The following is a 22,335-nucleotide window of genomic DNA, read 5'->3' on the forward strand; positions in this document are numbered from 1 at the left end:
TATTTTTCCACTGGATGTTTTCAGCTCCTTTGTCAAAGATCAAGTGACCATAGGTGTGTGGATTCATTTCTGGGTCTTCAATTCTATTCCATTAGTCCACTTTCCTGGCCCTGTGCCAATACCATGCAGTTTTTAACACCATTGCTCTGTAGTATTGCTTGAGGTCTGGGATACTAATTCCCCCAGAATTTATTTTACTGTGGAGAATAGATTTAGCTATACTGTTTTTTTTGTTATTCCAGATAAATTTGAGAATTGCTTTTTCTAACTCTGTGAAGAACTGAGTTGGGATTTTGATGGGGATTGCATTGAATCTGTATATTGCTTTTGGCAAGATGGCCATTTTAACTATATTAATCCTGCCAATCCACAATCGCAGAAGATTTTTCCATTTTCTGAAGTCTTCTTCAAGTTCCTTCTTCAGTGACCTGAAGTTCTTGTCGTATAGATCTTTCATTTGTTTGGTTAGAGTCACAACAAGATACTTCATATTGTTTGTGGCTACTGTGAAGGGTGTCATTTCCCTAACTTCTTTCTCAGCCTGCTTCTCCTTTGAGTATAGGAAGGCTACTGATTTGCTTGAGATGATTTTATAACCTGTCACTTTGCTGAAGCTGTTTATCAGCTGTAGGAGTTCTCTAGTGGAGCTTTTGGGTCACTTAGGTAGACTATCCTATCATTTGCAAATAATGATTGTTTGACTTCTTCCTTTACAATTTGTATCCCTTTGACCTCCTTATGTTGTCTAATTGTCCAAGCTAGTATCTCAAGTACAATATTGAAAAGATAAGCAGAAAGGGGGCAGCCCTGTCTAGTCCCTGATTTTAGTGGGATTGCTTCAAGTTTCTCTCCATTTAGTTTGATGCTGGCTACCGGTTTGCTGTATATTGCTTTTACTATGTTTAGGTATGGAAAGGCATCATTATTAACTCTTACTTATTCTCCCTAGTGGATCTTCCAGGTAGGAAACAGCTTCCTCCTATAAAACAAACAAGAACAGCCATAGATTTTGAAAATCATCACTTGAAATTAATTAATAAGAATTTCATTCAATTACATCATGTTAATACATTAGTGTCTGTTCTCCCTAATAAACTTAAACATGACAACCATGTTGGCTCATTCCATTGTATATTACTTTCCTTATAATATTTATGTCAATGAAATTCTAAATTATAGATTTAGATCTAAATTATAAATTTAGAATTTACTTCTTTTCCAACTTATTATTTACAATGATCTGTGCTTTCGTATACTTATTCAATTCAGCAAAGATTCATTGCAGTCCATGGTATGATATCAGTTAAATCTGTTCTTGAAACTTGATCTCTTTTCTGTGACAATTCTAGGAGTAAGGGGATAGGGATCTAAGGGACTGCATCCTTTGTCTTTCCATATGTGCAAACATGTGTTGCTTCTGTCTTTACTTCAGTTTTCTGACACTGATGAACTTAAGCTGAAATGTCACCTTTTACTGCATATTAGTCACCTATTAAATCACAAATCACCCGGAATTTGATGGCTTCAAATAGCAAGTGTTTATTATTTAGCTTGTCTGCAAGACCAGGTGGATGAGGATATCTGTTTCAAGAGTTTTGCTTTAAACTCTAGATTTGCTGAACCTTTGTTCTGGTGTCTAAGCACCACCTTCCTTCACACCCGATCATATCCACCTGTGGCAAAGAGAGAGTAATATTCAGAAGGAGCTTTTGTCATGGAGATAGAAGGAATATGGTATGCTAACAGGGATATCTGAACTTGAAATTGGAATGCTGTCACTGCCACCTAATCATACTGCTCAGCATGAAGCATCTAGAAAAAAACAAAGCAATGGAAAATAATCTCTGCTTCTTTAGTGAAGAGGAGCAGCAAAAGGCAGACCTAAAGTAAGTATAGACAGCAGATCGGTGACTGTGACTCTGCCCATTATGATAGTAATATCTGAAACCTTAAGTTGCCTAGATACATTAGATTTTGCTCCTTAGTCATTTTCCTTGTTGTTTCCTATGCAAAAATCCTGCAAAATAATTTTGAAAACCATTTTCAACACAAAATTTGGCTGTGGTTTGGTTTATGAAAATGAAAACTTTATCCACTTTATGATGCCCACCTGGTGGGATGCTCTGAGGATTAATGAGATGATTTGATGAAGCAGCTGCCATGGTACCTGGTACCTAGCACACTGTTCAGTGAACACAGATGGTCTTACACTGAAGCAAATGTTATCCATCATGAGAAACAATAAGAATGATCTATTCAAACTGCTGTAGCAGACCACAGCCCAAGGCCACATGCTGTAGGTATAAAATGTGAAATAGTTCTATTCTTAACAATCTCCTCAGCTGTGCATGTGTGTGTGTGTGTGTGTGTGTGTGTGTGTCAGAGACTATATTTTTGACACAAAGAATACTAATGAAGAAAAAATAAAGTTTACAAACACACAGCAGAGTACATAGGTTATAAATGATAAATAATAAGGAAAGAATGGTATATACATGTACCTATTATAGATGCATAAAGATTGTCTAAATAGCACTGTTCCATGTTCAGAAAAGTCTATAGCAGTTATACCTACAATGCCTGAACGAAATAAACTTTTGAAAGAAGGCAATGGATAAAACAAAGCATTTTAATTACATACATAAAGCACTTTATGTATAAAATTATAAATTTATTTATTTAGTGTGTGTGTGTGTGTGTGTGTGTGTGTGTGTGTTGTACCTACATCAAAACATCTATTTGGAGTGACTTACAGTCATTGATTCTCTCCTTCCACCAAGTATATTCTGGGGATCTAACAATTATTAGGGTTGATGGCTTTTCCAGTGACCCCTCTTGAAAGCTGAAAGTCAGGTCTTCTTAATATGAGTTTCTTAGAAAGCATGGAATGTACTCCAGTGTTATTCCGCAGTTTGGGAAAAATCTCTAAATTTGGATGCAAGATTTTGTATGTTTGCACTGTAGTCTTCTTTGAGCTAACTACAGAGCTCTGGAGGACCAAGAGGTCTTTACTGGGCTCTCTAAAGAGACTGAATTTCAATCGTAACTGGAATTCAATGTCTTCACCCCATTGAAAGGTAATATATTGTAGAAATATATATGAGATATAATAAAATATAATATCATATTCATATGATTTTATATTAATTATACTATATTAAATATAACATTAACTCTGGTTTTCTTCTAGTTTCTCTGGTGTTTCATGTGTCTGAGAATTATTTAGGCTTTTATAACAATTAAAGGACCTGATAAGTCATATTCATTCAGTTAAAATCTAACATTTGTAATGAGTCTCACTGTTTCTTTAGCAGTGTGTGTTTGTTTGGAAACCAATACATATAAAATTCAACAAAAGTTAATAAAAAAATTGTTAATGGGCTGCAGAGAGGCATCACTTTCCTAGAGCTATTACTAGCTCTAGATACAGTTTACCTTGATACCAAATTCAGAAAAGAAATAGATGCACAAAACAGATTCTGATGTAATTTTTACTATTCCTTTATTTAAAGGAACTGTCTTTACAGTGACTGCTCTCACTAATCAACTACCTGTGTCTTGTGTTGAATGATTGGATAGAAAAATGTGTAAAATTTGGGTAAGGTCTTAGGACATGAAAGCTTCAGTTGTGATAAGAAACTATGTAAATGTAATTTGTAAAGGTACAAGAAAGTGCCTTACATTATAAAACAATTTAAAGTGTTTCAAATTTCTTTCTCTTGCTATTGCTATATTAAGACTTCAAAAGTTCAGAGTTTAAACCAATGGAGTTCTGATAAGCTTTTAATCTACCTCTTGCGAGCACTAGTTTCTATTTTCATAGTCACAAGCTCAAGATTTTAAATTTGCCTAGGTTGTTTTCTGAGGATAGACTTTAAAAGTTCTCATTGTGCTAAAACTGTCTGTATGATTTTTATATAATCAGTCTTCTGGATAGAGAAAAGGAGGCCTGTTTCATGGCCTGCATTTGTAATGAAAATCAAGATCAAGTGAGCTCTTGCCCATTCGCTCCATGGGTGGCTTTCTTTTATCCCTTAACTCACCTTTAAGAGTTCTCATGCTTTTTACCCAAAACCATTTCCTAAGCTTTTACTGGGCACAAAGGTGTGAGTCTACTGTTTCGTCGTCAATGTGAATTTCTGTAAAGTTTAGGAACAATGGTAATGCTAACATGTGCAAGACTTATCTCTTTTTTTTAAACTTAAAAATTCTTGTAAGCTTTAGGGAAACAACTTGAATCCACCTCATATGGTTCAAGTTGAGGCCTGATTAGTATTGCTATCAATCAAAAACCTAAGATTTTTCCACCTTTTCTTTCTCCTCATTTCCCTCGACATGAGAGGCTCTTCCAACTACTAGATCTAAGTGTTTCAAATGCACACCTAAGAATAAAAATTGCCCATAATACTTATATCGATTCCAGTATATTTCCCGGTCCAGATGTTCTCTCAAAATCTGCACTGTGCACAACTTCCAAATGGCTAGCCCTAGCTGGCCCAGCCTCACAGACTGCTTCAACAAGGCTTGTACTTTCTTAACCCTAGACAGCCTCACTGAGCCTGGACAGTATATGAAAGAGCCAACTCTTCTATGACTTTGCCAGCATCCCAGATTTCTTGGGTCCCCAAAGATGTTAATAACTCCAAATAGCAGAAAGCAGTCTAAGGAACACAGCACCATAATCCTGCCTCTTTAGTCACCTCCTCCTGTTTCCTCACCTTATATAATAAACAAAAGAATGGATGTTATAACCAGATGCACGCTGAGCCTGTATTCAGAGACTCAGTACCATTAGTCTCCAATCCTATAAAAGGTGACCACCATTCCAGATTGCTCTCTTATTCTCTTTCTCTAGCTTCTGGTCTCTGTCTGTCGCCCTGTATCTGTCTCTCTCTAAAATGTCCCTACTTTAAAGTGGTCTTTAACTCTCCCATCTTCCAATATACTTCTCACATAAAATCAGTGCATGGAATTGTCTTTTTGCAGTACATCTTGACTAGACCTACCCACATACTCTGCCACTAAGTTCTAATAAAGACCACTTTCTACTCTTGCAGAGTATTCAACTTTCTTTCTGGGTACCCACAATGGGTGTTTCATACCACATGTAACTCCAGATCCAGAAGTTATGGCATATTATTCTGCTTCTAAAGGCACTGGCATGTACATATTCATACATACAAAAATACACACTAACACATTGATATTTAAAAGCAAAAAAAAAATCTTTTATTTAAAGAGCCAATCAGACACCATCTTCAAGCAGTGCAGGAACCCGTCTATACACCCAGCAGCCAATTAGGAAGAGGCAGCCTGAACAAGTGAGTCCAGCAGTGCAGAGCATAGGATCCAGTCTGGAGGCTTCTGGCAAGAGACTTCCGGTCTCCGCCTCTGGATTGGGAACACCCTTGGCCAGAGTTTTGTCCATTGTTAAAAGGACAAAACAATTACCAACAAATTGGGAAGAGATCTTTCCCAACTCTACATCCAACAGAGGACTTATATCCAAGATATACAAAGAAATCAAGAAGTTAGACTCCAGAGAGCCAAATATTACTCTTAAAATTTGGGTACAGAGCTAAACAAAGAATTTTCACCTGAAGAATATTGAATAGCTGAGAAGCACCTAAAGAAATGTTCAATATCCTTAGTCATCAGGGACATGCAAATCAAAACAACCCTGAGATTTCACTTCACACCAGTCAGAATGGCTAAGATCAAAAATCAGGAGAAAACAGGTACTGGTGAGGATGTGGAGAAAGAGGAACACTCCTCCACTGCTGGTGGGGTTGCAAGCTGGCACTACCACTATGAAAGTCAGTCTGGCAGCTCTCAGAAAACTGGAAATGATACTTCCAGAGGACCCTGCTATACCACTCCTGGGCATATACCCAGAGGATTCCCCAGCGTGTAATAAGGATACATGTTCCACTATGTTCATAGCAGCCCTATTTATAATAGGGAGAAGCTGAAAATAATCTAGATGTCCCTCAGTGGAAGAATGGATACAGATAATGTTGTATATATTCACAATGGAGTACTATTCAGCCATTAGCAACAATGAATTCATGAAATTCTTAGACAAATGGATGGAACTGGAGAACATCATCCTAAGTGAGGTAACCCAGTCTCAAAAGAACACTCATGGTATGCACTCACTGATAAATGGGTATTAGCTTAGAAGCTTGGAATACCCAAGACATAATACACATATCAAATGATGCCCAGGAAGAAGGAAGGAGTGACTACTGGTTCTGGAAAGGCTCAGTACAGCAGTGTCAGGGAATACCAAGACATGAAGTGGGAAAGGGTGGATTGGGGAACAGGGGGAGGGAAAAGGGCTTATGGGACTTTCGGGAAGGAGGGATCCAGGAAAGGGAAAATCACTTGAAATATAAATAAAGAATATATCGAATAAAAAATAAAGAAACAATCAATGAAAGGAAATTTGTGTAAATATACTGTCTGAATACTGAGTTTTAAAAATAGGAGGTGCTTTTGACTTTATTGCTGTAAATTCATCCCTTTAAATTTAAATTTACCTGATTTAAATCCATCAGGCAGGAACTAAATTCTCCTAACCATTACATTTTTTTTTATATCCCAAGAGAACATCAGATACCAAAGAAGAAAACACCCACTAAACAAAGAAAAGACAAGATGGAGCCATATCAATATTCCCAAACTCATATGCATAGGTACCAGGCCAAAAATACATCCATTAGCACCTAAGACAATATGACTCTACCAGAATAAGTAACCCTACTCCATTAAGGCCTGAAGCATGAGACAAGAAGTTCAAAACTTATCTTGAATAAATTTAAGGACCTTCCTTAATAGAGTATGAAAACTAAAACAAACAGTGGAATGAAAGAGTTTAAGACCTCAAGGAATGAGAATAGAAATAGAATTACTAAAGAGAACCCAAACTATAGTAAATTGGAAAGAAAACTTTAGAAACTCAAATACAGAGTTTACCAATAACTTAAAATTTACCAACACAGACCAAAACATGGAATAAAACATCATTCACAAAGGACAAAATTAGAAGAAACATCTTAGTCAAAGAAAAGCTAGAACTAAAGGAAAATCCAAGCACACATATCTAAGAAATCTGGAACACTGTGAAAAAACAAAATATATGAATAATGGGAATATAAGCATAAGAATCCAGATAAATGGCAAAGAAAATATTGTCAATCATCATAGAAGGAATTTTTCCAAATCAAAGAGAGAGATGCCTATTAAGATAGCTGAAACATACAGAACATGACATATGAAGGACCAGAAAATAATATCTTAAGACTTAATTCAATATCTTAAATTCTAAATGTATACAACAAGGAACTGCAAGGGGAAAAGACCAAATGACACATAAAGGCAGGCCCATTAAAATAACACCTGATGTCTCAATGTAGCCAGAGGGCCTGGATGTATTTTCTGCAAATATTAAGAGATAACAAATGACATATAAGTCTATTATATTGAAAAACTATCAATGACAATAGATGTACAAAGAAAAACATTTCACACACAAAAAAATTTAAGTAGTATCTACCTAGCAATCCAGCTCAATAGAAGGGACTAGAAGGAAAACTTCAGTCTGAAGAGTATGATAACCACATCCAAGAAAACACAAGGAAAAAATATGCCAATACTAGAAAATGGATGGGAAAAAGCAGAAACCATAATAACAAATTATTAGGAAATGACAAACACTTTTCATAGACAACTTTCAGTATTAATGGTCTCAAATTTCCAATAAAAATGCAGACAAATGTATTAGATAAGAAAACAAGTTATGTCTTTCTCCTGTATGCTAGAAACACATCTTAATATCATAAAGAATAGTCATAACCTCAGAGTAAAAGGATAGAAGAATATATTCCAAACAATGGATCCAAGAAACAATCAGTTATAGTTATTTTAGTATCTGACAAAACAGATTTCAAATCAAATTCAATCAAAAGAGATAGTGAAGGACACTATATGCTTATCAAAGTGGGAAAAAATCACCAAGATGCTATTGCAATTCTACATATTTTTACAGCAAACACAGGACACTCTACTTCATAAATGAACCCCTGCTACAGCTTAAAACATATATTGACCCTCAAGCAACAGGAAACTTCTATTCCCCTCTCTTGCCAATAGACAGGTTGGTCAGATAAATACAAAAAAAGAGAAATGCAGGAGCTACATGTCATTATAAACCACATGGACCTAAGAGATATTTGCAGAACATTTTACTCAAGCACAAAGGAGTATAATCTCTCAAGAGCACCAAAATTGACCACATACTTGAACACAGAAGCAAGTCTCAATAGGTACAAGAAAATTACAATAATACTTTCTATCTTGTCCAGCCAACACAGATTGAAGTTTGATATCAACAGTAAGAGAAGATACAAATTCATGGAAACTGAAAAATTTACTACCAAATTTTAAAATAAAGGGTCATTGCCACAATTAAGAAGGAAATTTAAAGGAATTAAAAACTTTTAGAATTGATGGACTATTAAAACACAATATGCTCAAACTAATGGGACTCAAGGTGGTTCTAAAAATGCAGTTAATTGTACTAAGTACCTACATAAAAATGTTGGAGAGATATCATACTAGTAACTTAATAGCACACATTAAATTTCTAGAAGAATAATTCCCAAAAAGGAATGAACTGAAAGAAATAAACTCAGAATTGAAATCAATAGAATAGAAACCAATAAAAAATACAAAGAATCAATGCAAGGAAAAGTTCATTCTTTCAGAAAATCAATAAGATTGATAAATTCTCAGCCAAATTAACTAATAGGCGGGGATCCAAATAATAAAATTAGAGATTAAAAGGGCACATCAGAGTAGACACTGAAGAAACCCAGATAATTATAAGGTACAATTTAACGTTCTGTAATTGAACAAGCTGGAAAACTCAAAAGAAATGGTTTAATATATTGTATATAACACATATCCAAGTTAAATCTAGATGAGATAACCAAGAATATATTTGCAGTGTATGTTCTCTAGCAAAGGGAAAGTCAATTTCCTCTACAGGATTCTCATTGGGTATAAGCACTACACTATGGGCAGGCTCCACATCCAATAGTAGATGGCCAACATGAAATGATTTCAAGTGTTAATTTGTCTCATATTGCTTTATTTTAGCTTACTGATTATACTGTGGTTTATGATTTTGTGATTTATTATAGACTTTATTTCTGTGTGTTTGTGTGTGTGTGTGTTTCTTGTTTTCTGTTTGTTTGGTCATTTCACTTTATTTTTTAAAAGAATTTTTGATATGGAAGAAAAGGAAAACCATGATTAGAATATATTGTACAAAAATTATTTTCAAACAGAAAATAAAATGAAATGAAGTGAAAGTTACTTGATCACATGCTGAGTGTTCTGATAGTATTTAAATACCCTGTGTATAGTTTCCTTGAACAGTTCAAAGTCTGATACTTTACTTTTGAGAAGAAGTGATCAAAATAATGTTCATATCATTAACAGAGTTCTCTGGTGTGGAATTACTATGTCATCATTACTATTTCAAGTGGTCTCTTGTCATTATCTTGTTCTGAAATGACTGTTGTATTTCTACAGTCTATTCTTATCCATGATCTCAGACACCTAAGACACTGATTACATCTCTCTGATAATTTTCTGAATATTTCTTTCATGTAGACTCATCTGTTTTTATCCCCACTGTAATCACTATGAGGAGAGTCTTTAAGCATATAATAATTTTCTTTGAATAGCCTGTAGCATCACCCATAATAATAACTCATCTTGCTTAATTACATATCACAAAGCTGACAGTATTTCAAGTTTGAATTTTTTATTTGGAGCAAGGGCTTTACTCATCTGAAACTTTCTTTAGTTCTGTTGGGCATGGGTTGGAAAGGAAAACTTAGGTAGCAAGATAACTGCATCTTCTAAAATAGGTGTAGCTTCTCTGTTGACCATTTTTACATGATTTTATAAATATAACATGTTCTTTTTACTTTTCTGCTACCTCAAAGTCAGTGTTTAGCTTTTGGCAAAACCTTATTTCCTTTAACTTTGATATTGAAATATAGTTTGCAGTAGGATGTGCAGAAACATAGGATGAGTCTTTAAAAGTAATCCATATGGCCCATTAGGCAATTCTATAGTAATTATAGTGATACTGAAAATAAACAAGAGGCTTTATGCCAAGCAGTCTGCAAAGCCTGGTGCAAGAATTTTATACATAATATCTGAGGCACCAAGGTGAGGTAAACACTGCTAATAAGCTGGAGAATTCCAGATCATCTGATTGAAAAAAAACTTATTAAAAACAATGTTCTTCATTGAAAGCTGGTCAATCTGAAATCTATGCCATGAATTCTAGTCACTGGTATGTAATATTGTTTCAGTAGGCTCTATATTTTCTTTTCTACTATTGTGAAGCATTTGATATCCAGCATTGACATTGCCAATAACTCTTGAATATCTGTTTTAAAACTTGAAAATATGATATATTTTAATATAAAACTCAAGGTAAGGAAGATATATAAAACCTATTCATGTCATCTTTCCTGAGATAATGAGGGAATGAGGAGTTAATTTATTTTTGTTCCTGTTGTCCTAAGTTTATGTACTATATGACATGATTACAGATAGTCCATTTTAACATACTTTTTTTGGTTAATTATTTGGGAATTTCAAATAAAGTACCCCAATCACCCTTATTTCCTATTCCTTCCAGTTTTGTCCCACACTTGTGAACTCATTCTCAAAAAATTAAAATCAATGAAATACAGTTTGTGTTGTCCATATAATTACTGGAGCATGGTCTAACTTCCTGTGGTTAGCCCCTTAAAGAGAAGTGAGTCATTCCCAATTATTATCCAACCCATAGCCTTCTTTTGTAGAGAGCTACCCTTCAGCATCCCTATAACAATTTTTAAGAGTTCTTTTTAATGGCTTCATGGCTAGATTTTTACTTTGGAGGACAGGGGTAGGGAATGTCACAGAAGCATTGTCTCTCTTTCTCCAAAGTGAGTCTGCAGTCATCCATACCACTGGAGAAGAAGCTTGCTTGTCCTTTACACTTAGCTGGAACACAGATCATGGACTTCCACATGGTATCTGGTGACAGCATGGGCCACAAACATCCACATTGCCTCTGGCCTTTGCACAAGCCACAAACCTCAGCATGGTCTCTAGTGGCAGTCTGGGACCTGGACACCAACAGGGTCCCTGGCAGCAGCTCACTCCATGATATCAACATGACTTCAGGTGGCAGCAAAGTTAGTGAGATACAGTTTACAATGTCACCTTCAACTCTTGTTGTTGTTTATTGGTTTTTGTTTTGTTTCTTTTGTTGTTGCTGTTGTTTGGGGGTTGGTTGTGTTTTGTTTGTTTTCTTGTGTTTTTCTTATTTTGCTTTCTTCAGTCTTTAATCTTCTAATTGAGGCTAGTGTTGTTCCAATGTAAAAGTCCAGTGAATATACTGGAAGAAGCTTGTGTACAATTGCATCATAAAAATGATTGCCATTATGGGCTCTAAATAATGGATGTAGTTTGAACATAGTCAGATTTTCTTCCCACTTTTGCTTCTTTGTCGCCTACCTTAAAGTTACACTTGGACAACACAATCTAAATTTCTCCGACATCCACCACTGAATCTGTACCATCAATTTAAGATTCTAAACCTCAGCCAGGCAGTGGTGGTGCACGCCTGTAATCCCAGCACTCTGGGAGGCAGAGGCAGGCAGATTTCTGAGTTCGAGGCCAGCCTGGTCTACAGAGTTCCAGGACAGCCAGAGCTACACAGAGAAACCCTGTCTCGAAAAACCAAATAATAAAAAAAAAAAAGATTCTAAATCTCCACCTCCAGTTCTAGGATATGAAAATACTTCTTATAGGCTCAAACAAAACAAATCAAATTTCAAAAGAATGGTGTATTTAAACCTTTGAATATGAAATATTCTTTGGACAAGTGACAGAGAATAGGAGAAACAGTAAATTGTACAATGTGATGTTTGTAGTTAGGTTTTCAATATGGCACAATTCGGCCAAGCTAATTAACATACCACATGGCATACATGCCAAGCAATTTTGACAAGAATTGTCATGTAAAAACATAAGAAATATATTTTTAACTTAATCCGCATCTTCTTTTGTACTTGGGGAGGCTGAATTGTTCTAAGACTCAATGTTGGACCAGGCTACGCTAGCTCTCCTCTTATTCAGTGATTTGATTGTATAACCTTGTCAATTTTTCTTAAGTCTTAATATTTTCCTAGGCAGACCTCAAAGCCTGCTCCCTGATTGAAACACTCAATTCATCTAAGAATGATGCTGAGTTGAAGATGCCTACAGCATTTGTGATCTCACATAGCTTTTCTCTGTCCCTGTGTTGACAACTCAGTGTCCTGGAACCCAAGAGCCATCCATGAAGTCCCCATTTACCTGCATTGCATGCACTGCTCACATGCACTGTGCTCTTTTCTTCCCTCTGACACCCTATAGGGTCAGAACTCCACACTCCCTTCTCCACAGACACCTGCTATCCAGGACATCTTCAGGATACCCAAGTGCACCTGTCTTTTTGTGATCTTCTCTTCAACCCACAAATTCACATTTGTATAGGATCGAAAAATTAAATGAGAAAAATCGGAGAGTGTTGTTCAACATTTCTATGTACTGTGTTGAATACAAAAGGAATTTCAGGGTCAACTCAGGCATCAGGCTCTCTGATACAGCACATATTCTCCCCTTTCCTAGGACACTTCAGAGCTGCTGATGCTAAAAGTTAGTGCTAAATCTAGCTTCTTTCTGCTTCATGACTTTGACAATAAATTCTGCCCTGTTTGGTATACTCTGTTCCTTCTCCTAAAGATCTTCACCTATTCATCTCCATCTAAACTGGTGTTCTACTGGTTTTACGGAGATTTACCAACTTCAGATACCCAGTTGTATTTAAGAGAGAGTGTGGATTTAAGAGAGAGTAAAAGTGCATTAAACGATAAAATGAAAAGTTTTCCTTTTAAAAATATTTTCTCAACTTAGATTTCCCTAAGAATGAAAATCAACTTTTGATCCTTCTTAGAAAATAAATCACACAGTGACTTGTATTGTTTCCTGGCTGGTACCTATAACCATGGAAACTGGTATTTTTCATGGGTCAATCCTTTCTGGTGTGTACTGACACAAACAAGACAGTATTGCTTAATCTTAACATGAATGTCGACTATTCTCTTAGTCATTGTCATCATTAATAGATCCCACACATATTTCCAACAGTCTGGAGGGACACGGTGTCATATCTTCTTTGTAAACCAAAGAAATTGCTAAGATTTTATTGGAAAATATTCATGTTTACAAACACAATGATAGGATTGAAAACAACACATATGCATCAGGAGATAGTGTGTCTGGTAGGGCTAATAACTTTTATAGCAAGTAAGTGATGGATGAAATATAAAGACTTCAAAGCCTCATACACACATACAATGCACTTCATCTGAGGCATGTGATGTTAAACTCACATGTACTTTCAGTAATAGTGTCATGGACTTAATAGTGAGGAAGTAATGTTTGGATCTTGGTGTTAGGTGTGTCTCCCTAGAAAATGAGAAGTTTAATCTCATTTCTCAGAAGAAAAACAGAACATTAAGAGAGTAGAAAAGTCTGGTCTAAAGAGCAGGAATACCTGAACAGAAACTCATGTGGAAAGATCAAATAATCCAATCAATCCAATCTGACTCCTGCTGGCAATAATGAATAGGAAGTTTTGGGAAGTGCTCATCCTAGTGATGTGAGAAACCTCAAGGAGTTCATACTGAATTCAGCAGCCAGTATTTAGTATTTACTCTTAATGGATTATTTAATATTTATAGTATTTAGTGTTTTAGTATTTAGTATTTATAGCATTAGTGTTTTCATATTTATTTAATATTTTGCCTTTAATATTATTTAGAATTTATTACTTAGGTGAACTCAAGGGAAGAGAAAATGATAGTGAAGAAGGCAGTTCTCAAACACTGGTCAGCTTCAGTCTTCTAGAGACAGATTTCTTACAGACTGCTATAGCTGCTTCCCAGTGTGAGGGCTTAATAGCCAATGTATGTCTGAATTATTCCCCTTTACTGAGTTGCTGTTTAATTTGACTTATTTATGTAACCCTTCCTAAATCTTTGTCTATTCATCTGTAGAATGTGGTTAATGAGAATTAAATCATTGTTCAATATAAAATGACAGACACAAATCATACCACAAAACTACTATCGTTGTAAATATTGCCAGGTGGTCTACAGAAGCAGCTATCTTTATGTGAAAATCTACTTTTGTTACTAGCTTGAGAGATTCTGTGTACAGATTCTGGGCCCCCAAACCATGTACTTGTGAGTTTCTGCACCTGTGTGCTGGAGTATTAGCTCTAAGCCCAGAAAGTGCAGCATATTCAACTTAGTTGATGCTTTTCATTGATGTCTGAGTTGAAATATGGTAGCAGAAAGCCAAGAAGTACACTTCCAGCCATGAAGGAACCCAGGCCTGTCCAGAGGCCCTTGATAACTGTCAGGAAAGGGACAAACAGGATTAGCTGTTTGAATTTTCTCCACTGTTTGGGTACTTAAGCTAGAATTTTAAACTAAGCCATTTTAAGTAGAAGAAATGGAATAGAGGGTTAATAAGTATATATAGTAAACCTAGGTTAAACATTTTTGTAAGCTCCTTTCACCAATTAACATTAAAAACCTGACTCTATTATACTTATTATCCAATCCTTCTGTATTTATGTCAATATAATCTTTGGTTTTGTTGTTCTTGGAATATGGAATAAAGAAGAATAATTAATAACTTGTATGATCGTGACATTCTGTGTACTTTTCTAGAATGTTGTCATGCACTTTACTTAACACTCAAATACTCCACAGAAACCCAAAGAGAGTAATCTCCTTAGTAACACTAGCCAAGGTTTTTTGAATAAAAAATGAACAATATTATTTCTTAACTCTCATTAGTCAAAATTCTTGAGCTAAATTCCCAGTCCACAAGAGGAAAATCATGAAGATGAAGAAGAAGAAGAAAGAAGATAAGGAGGAAGAGCAGGAGGAGGAGGAGGAAGAGAAGGAGGAGAAGAAGAGAAGAAGGAGGAGAAGGAGATGAAGAAGAAACATGAGTCCATGGTACAGAAAGGCACGAGTTCAAGTCTATGAAGCTAATCAGAAAAAGACAGCCAGCCTCACCAATGTGTATAGGTCTCACTACATCCAGGCAGAATTGCTTTACAGGCTATTGAAGGTTATCAGTTTATACCTACAAGTTGTTTGTTTGTTTTCCATTCTTTTTGATTTCTTCAGTTCTAACATACTGCCAATTTTAGGTTCGGGTCTTGTCTTTCAACTTGAATATCTAATAAAAATAATTCAGTATGTATTATCCTACCAGGCATCCTGCTCTCTAGGGTTTATAAAACATTCAGCCAAGAATAGAGGATGATATATTTATATAGTGAATATAACTTTTTTAATTTTAAAATTTGCATTACAGTCAGTCATTGTGTATGTGTGCATACGTGTGTATACTCATATGCCTCTACATATGTAGAGGTCAGAAGACAACATAAAAGATTGACGTATGTCCTCCAAACTGAATAACTATAGCGAGAATCATATCAACAACTGATCAATTTATACGAAGAGTCAAGGCAAATTGCTCACTGTATCTTTTTCAAACTAGACCTAGGAAAGAGCTATAAGGAGTAAAATGTAAGATAATAGATTTTTTTCTAAGGTCCTGTTTTATGAAATCCTACCAAACTTTTATTAGCCAGAAAAAGTCCTGACATTTATTGATAATACATATTTTGCATATTCATTTCTAGTGGAAACAAAGCTAAAAAATTCAATTAAATCATTCTTCTCTCTCTTACTGATTAAATATGAAAAGTAAGCATTCTGAAAGAAAACAAAATAAGCAAAGTTCATAAAACAGCCCAAAATATCCTACATAAAATTAAATTGTTTTACATATTCATAATGAAAAACTGTTATGTAAAAATATAACAATTAGACTAGGGATTATATCATTTTCCAGATAGAACGCTGTTTATATATGGATAGATGCTGTATACTACACACATACATACACACACAACACACACACATATGTATATAATGCACATAATATATAACTATATATACACATATAAATAAATTATATTTAATCTTAATTATTTTATATGATAGTCCATAGTGTAATGATTTGGTTTTTATAAATAGAATATTAATATTGGTTTACACCAGAAAAACACATTACAAAATATAGAAATTATAACATGGTTCTTATTTAGCAGAGAAGTGTTTTCCAGTTGCTATTATAATAATTTACTGCAATCTTTATTACCTAACACCATACATTTTTCTTTTAATCTTAAGTTCTTATATGTTGCTGATCTCACAAGTATGCTTCTCTACTAGAAGGAAAGCTGGGCCCCTTTCCCCAGGATGTGGGTAAGAGTCTCTCATTTCGCCCTTACTGTATTGAGCAGGGAACTGACAGGCCTTGGCTTGCATGGTGACGGAGCAGCATTCTCACTTAGCAGTCTCCAATGTGTCTTGCATTTATAATAGCACTTCCAGTTAGATTGAGTCTGTCTATATAATGCAGAGTAATTCATCCTGGTTAAGATCAGCTGGTTAAGAAGTCAACTGCATCTCCAACTTTAATCTCCCGTTTCCATGCAATCTGACATACTTATGGGTTCTGGGCCTAAGAAAATGGGCAGCTTTCAGGGTGTGGCATCATTATCTTAAATGCAGAATCTGTCACAGTTGTAGCTGAGGGTGATCAGTTGTCATGAAGGGCTGCTAAACAAGAGGGAACATGTTTCTATAATGACAGCATGCATGTATTAATGACTGACACCCTTCATAATTATTCAACAGGAAGAGACCAATATAATTCAGTCAATAAAGCCAGGAATGTAGGAACGTATTATTTTTATATAAGATATATACTGAAATAATCCAAGATAAAAATCACAGTTTGTCTTTAACTTATTTTCATCATGTAGAAAAATCATCATGCATATATATATAGAGAGAGAGGAAAAAATATATGTCATAAGATATTAATATTCATAGAATCTAGGGAAATGATATATATATTTATACTATTTCTCACAGCACTTCCAAAAGTGAAAATTTATGTTAAATTAACTTTTAAAATGTGAATGTATAATTAGAGTGTATAGTTAATGGTGCTTGCCAAAAGATTAAAAGCATGAATGAGAAAATAAAGAAATAAAGACTGAATATTTATGTAAATAGTACTACATTTACTGATATTGAAAGTGTTTCCAGTAAGGGATGCTTGGAGAAATATTTTAAATGGCAATCTTTAACACTTAGCTGTTATTTGAAATAGGGCAAATGAAACCATTTAAGGAGTGCTTTAGAAAGAGGCAGAAGTGATTGGGAAATAAGCTGCAGGTAATTATAGCATTGAAAAATACAGCAAAATACTCAATGGTTAGAGTGAAAAATAGGAGAGGAATATATCAGTTAACAAGAAAAGATATGTCCTACTAAAGTATAATTCAGAGATACTAAAGTATAATTTAAAATAATGTGAAAAAACAGCAGTGTAAAGGTTTAGATTGCTGTCGAATATAAAAATATTTCATTTCATGGTGACTTTGACAGATAAAATGGATTAAGAGATAAAATGCAAGAGAAATATATAGAAATTTGAAAAGCAGAAAACAGAAGAAAATACATGTAAGAGATTCATTGTGTGGAGAACATAGAAATGAAAGGGCAATTACATTCAGCTCCAGCCTTAAAAACAGAATGGCAGAAGCTGGTGACTCATACTTAAGTTATTGCTGCTCAGTTAGGCAGAGGTCCAACCAAGTTGGAGTCAAGGCTGCTTCAGTGTTATTTGCTGCAGAGTTTTTTCCTAATGAAGGCAGTACTAGCCCTTGGACCTACTCAAGGAGGAAAGCCTGGGCACCACTCTCTTAGAAAAGAAAACATCAGACTTCTCATATTTATTACTTCACCATCTTCCCTCTATTTCCTTTCCTTCCTGAGAATCCTATCTTCAAGTACATTTAGAAAAGCTTACCGCTTCTGCATTTTAATTCTATGGAGACACTATTATACAGACAGACTAAGATTAAGGGGGAATAAGTAGTGTTTTTGCACTACTCTGGGCTTGGATGATTTGATTATTTCCTGATAACAATGACCATGAAGATGAAGAAAATTGAAAATGGACAATTGTCAAATCAAAGTTTATATAAAATGAAGTCTTGCCTTTCCACAGAAGGGAGGTTTTGGATTAAAAATCAACTCATCTCTGCTGTAGAGGGGAGCACTGGTTTTAAGGAATGACAGAAGGTGATTTAATGGATGGAATATTCTCTGATTGACTCTAGTTTCTTTCAAGAAATAAAAATCTAGGAGGTCAATTAAAATATGAGAATCCTGAGGAAAAAGCACAAAAATTTAAGAAATGGAAGTTTTCTTTTGACCTTTCCTGTAAGTGGAAAGTGGGTTGATTCATGAATCATGGAAGGATTTCTGGAGAGTTCTGAGGGCCACATCATATTACAGTTGTAACTGTGTGAATTTGTATTATCCAGTCATTTCCCACCCTACTCTGTAGTGCCACAGTTAGAAAAATTCATATTAGGGCTTTATAAATAGAAAGAAAAAGATGGAAATGAAGCCATGAGAATTGAAGATTGTGTTGGAAACTGGATACTGTGGCAGACAATCAGGTGTAAGTTACACAAAGGAAAATGGGTCATGCTAGTGAGAAGTAAGTCAACTGACTGAACAGAAAGCAGGACCAAATAATTTCAGATTTGAGAAACTAGAAATGGAGGTGGTAGAAACATAGTGTGGTGAGTTAGAATGCAATACATTTACTTATTTTATCTTTCCTTCTTTGTCTTTTCAGTGCTGGTAAATGGAACTTTGGATTTTGTGTATTCTAGTCACATACTTTACCATTTCATTCCATTCCAGCTCTGATAGAATTTTTTTTTAATTTTAATCAATCTTTAATTTCTTTTACACTCCAGATTTTATCCCCCTCCCAGACCACTCTTCTTCCACTCCCCATCCAATATGTCCTCCCCACCTTTGTCTCCATGAGGATGTTCCTACCACCTGGACCCCATTCCACCAGACCTCTCCAGTATCTGGGACCTCCATTCTCTTGAGGGTTAGGTGCATCCTCTCTGACTGAATCACACCAACTCCATGCTTCAAATTTCCCATGACCTTTGTGGTACACTTCAGGCAAACCCACACTTTGCCACCATACCTTTCTCTCTTGAAGTCAGACAAACTGCTATGTGAAGGAAAACACAACACCAACCTAGGTCAGAAACAATGGTAATTCAGTCTCTGTGTCCAACAACTGAAACCTAATTGTATAAGCCTTATTCAATTCTCATTCCTCTGGTGTCCAATCCTTGTAGATCTGCCATGATACCAGGAAACTCTTGCAGCTACATCTTTTCCCTGTGCTGCTCCTGTTCCAAAAGGGCCTAACTCCCTCTTGCTTCTTCTCTTCCTCTGTGCAACCCAGAAGTCCCTCCTACTTGCCCAATGATTAGCTCCTTTATTCACTTGGGGAGTGGTTCACAAGAACAGCACCAGGCCCATTCTCAACACTTCCCCCTTTCTGTTCTAATAAAAATGAAAACCTTTCTCTCAAATATAAATAGAGCACAACTATTACTACTTTGTAATCTATAAAATATAAAATATACCTAATACCCAATCCATCATTTATGTCATTAAGATAGAATATTGTCATCTATCCTAAATTCAAAGACTTATGATTCTACCTTAACTTATGTCCTAGCTTTAGATAGTATGCCATCTGAAAACCATCTTCTCAAATCTGTTCTCTCAAAATAAATAGCCTGGGTTGACTATGAGAATATAAGTAGTTTTTCAACCCCATCAGAATTCTGATAATGACCAACATTAACTGAAAGTATATAGGAAGCCTAACAAAGCTTCCAAATCTGAGAAAATTATGGAGACATTAGCCTATCTATACAGATCCAGTAAGTCAGAAGGATGGAGCAGGTCTTCAATCTTCTGTCCCAGGACCATCAGACTGACCTAGAGAAACAGAATAATAAGTACTAGCCTACTCTGTCTCAGCAGAATCAAACTGTCCTAAACCTGTAATTGTGTTCTTTCTTTGGACAGTATTGTGTCTATAGATGAAAACAGGTAATTCTTGCCTAGTGGCTATCTCACCACAACTGGAGTAATGCATAGATGTTCAATTTCTTCTTTAAATCCAAGACAGGGAAAGCTATCAGGAGCAGACTAGTCTCAGCAACAAGTGAATAAATAAATTAAATGTCACATTCTGTGTATTTCTGATATTTTTTTAAAAACAACTATCTATGAAAAGTAATCTGGACTGTTGTCCATTAACTTCGCTTAACTATTTCTCATTAAAATCTCTGAAAACACCCTAACAATAATAAACTCAGAGCCATGAATTTGAAATTTAGCCCTTAACTCACAGGCTTAGTCATCTCAGATCAGTTTATAATAACAGCAATAGAAAGACTGGGTCTAAGCCCTGAACTTTTAAATTCTTATTATCAATAGAAGAAATTTACACCAATGAAAACCTTCATTTGCATGACAATAAATTCTGTACCAAAATAAGAAATTATGAGGTCTGAGGTCTACCATCTTTGCTCCTGTGACAAAGCAGCCAGCTCAGCCAGGTACACAGGGAACACCAGACTAAAAGTTCACTCAGGACACAGCCCATCTTGGTTCCTTCTGCATGTAGAAGGTGGGCAGCCCTACAGCTGTCAAGGCATGTATGCTGCAAGGGAGCATTTGCCATGCAGGGAGTCCTGTGCTTAGAGGGAGTCCTGCTTTCAGAGACCTGTGCCACATCTGACACGGGGAAGATCCCACTTCCTGATACTCTCTAGAGAACTGGCAGAAGCAGGATAATTGCCACTGCCCCCTTCCATCAGATGTGGTAGACCTGTTCCCCTTCTGACACAGGGAGTAGCTTACTTTCTCATACTCTCTAGAGAATGGGCAGGAACAGGGCATTTGAGAACTGGCAGGAGCAAGTCATTTGAGAACTGACACCAGTAGGTGCATTCAAAAGGTAGAAGTGGGGCATTAGAGAGCCAGCAACAACAGGGCATTTGAGATCTGGCAGCAACAGAACATTTGAGAAATAGCAGCCTGCAGGGCATTAGACCCTTGCCAAGTCTGCCACGGGGGAGACCCCATCACCTGATACTTCCTGGAGAACTACTTGTTTGCAGGACATTGGAGAGAAAGGGAATGCCAGGAGTACAGAAACACAGGCATGCAGGACAGAGAAGATAGAGACAGGAAGACCAGTTAACAGCAGAGATAACTAGATGGACAAAGGCAAATGCAAGACCATTACCAACAGAAACCAAGGCAACATGGGACCATCAGAACCCAGTTCTTCCACAACAGCAAATCCTACATATTCCATCACATCAGAAAAGCAAGAGCTAGAGTTACACACGTCTCATATTGTTGATAGAGGACTTCAAGAAGGACATAAATAACTCCCTTAAAGAAATACAGGAGAACATGGGTCAACAGGTAGAAGCACAAAAAAATCCATTAAAGAAATACAAGAAAAGAATATGGATCAAAAGTTAAAAACCCTTAAAGAGGAAACACAAAAATCTCTTAAAGAAATATGGGAGAACATGGGTCAACAAGTCGAAGCCCTTAAAGAGGCAATACAAAAATCCCATAGGGAATTATGGGAGATCATGGGGCAACATGCAGAAGCCATTAAAGAGGAATCACAAAAATACCTAAAAGAAACACAGGAGAATATGGGTGAACAGGTAGAAGCCCATTAAGAGGAAACACAAAAAATTTCTTCTAGAGGACCTTGCTATACTACTTCTGGGCATATACCCAGAGGATTCCCCAGCATGCAATAAGGACACATGCTCCACTATGTTCATAGCAACCTTCTTTATAATAGCCAGAAGCTGGAAAGAACCCAGATGTCCTTCAGTGGAGGAATGGATACAGAAAATGTGGTATATTTACACAATGGAATACTACTCAGCATTTAAAAACAATGAATTCATGAAATTCTTAGGCGAATGGTTAGAACTAGAAAATATCATCCTGAGTGAGGTAACCCATTCACAAAAGAACACACATGGAATCCGGTCACTGATAAGTGGATATTAGCCCATAAGCTCTGAATACCCAAGACATAATTCACATATCAAATCATTCACAAGGAGAAGGAAGGAGAGGGTCCTGGTCCTGGAAAGGCTTGATGCAGCAA

The sequence above is a fragment of the Apodemus sylvaticus genome, chromosome 7 (genome assembly GCF_947179515.1).
Source record: "Apodemus sylvaticus chromosome 7, mApoSyl1.1, whole genome shotgun sequence".
NCBI lineage: Eukaryota > Metazoa > Chordata > Mammalia > Rodentia > Muridae > Apodemus > Apodemus sylvaticus.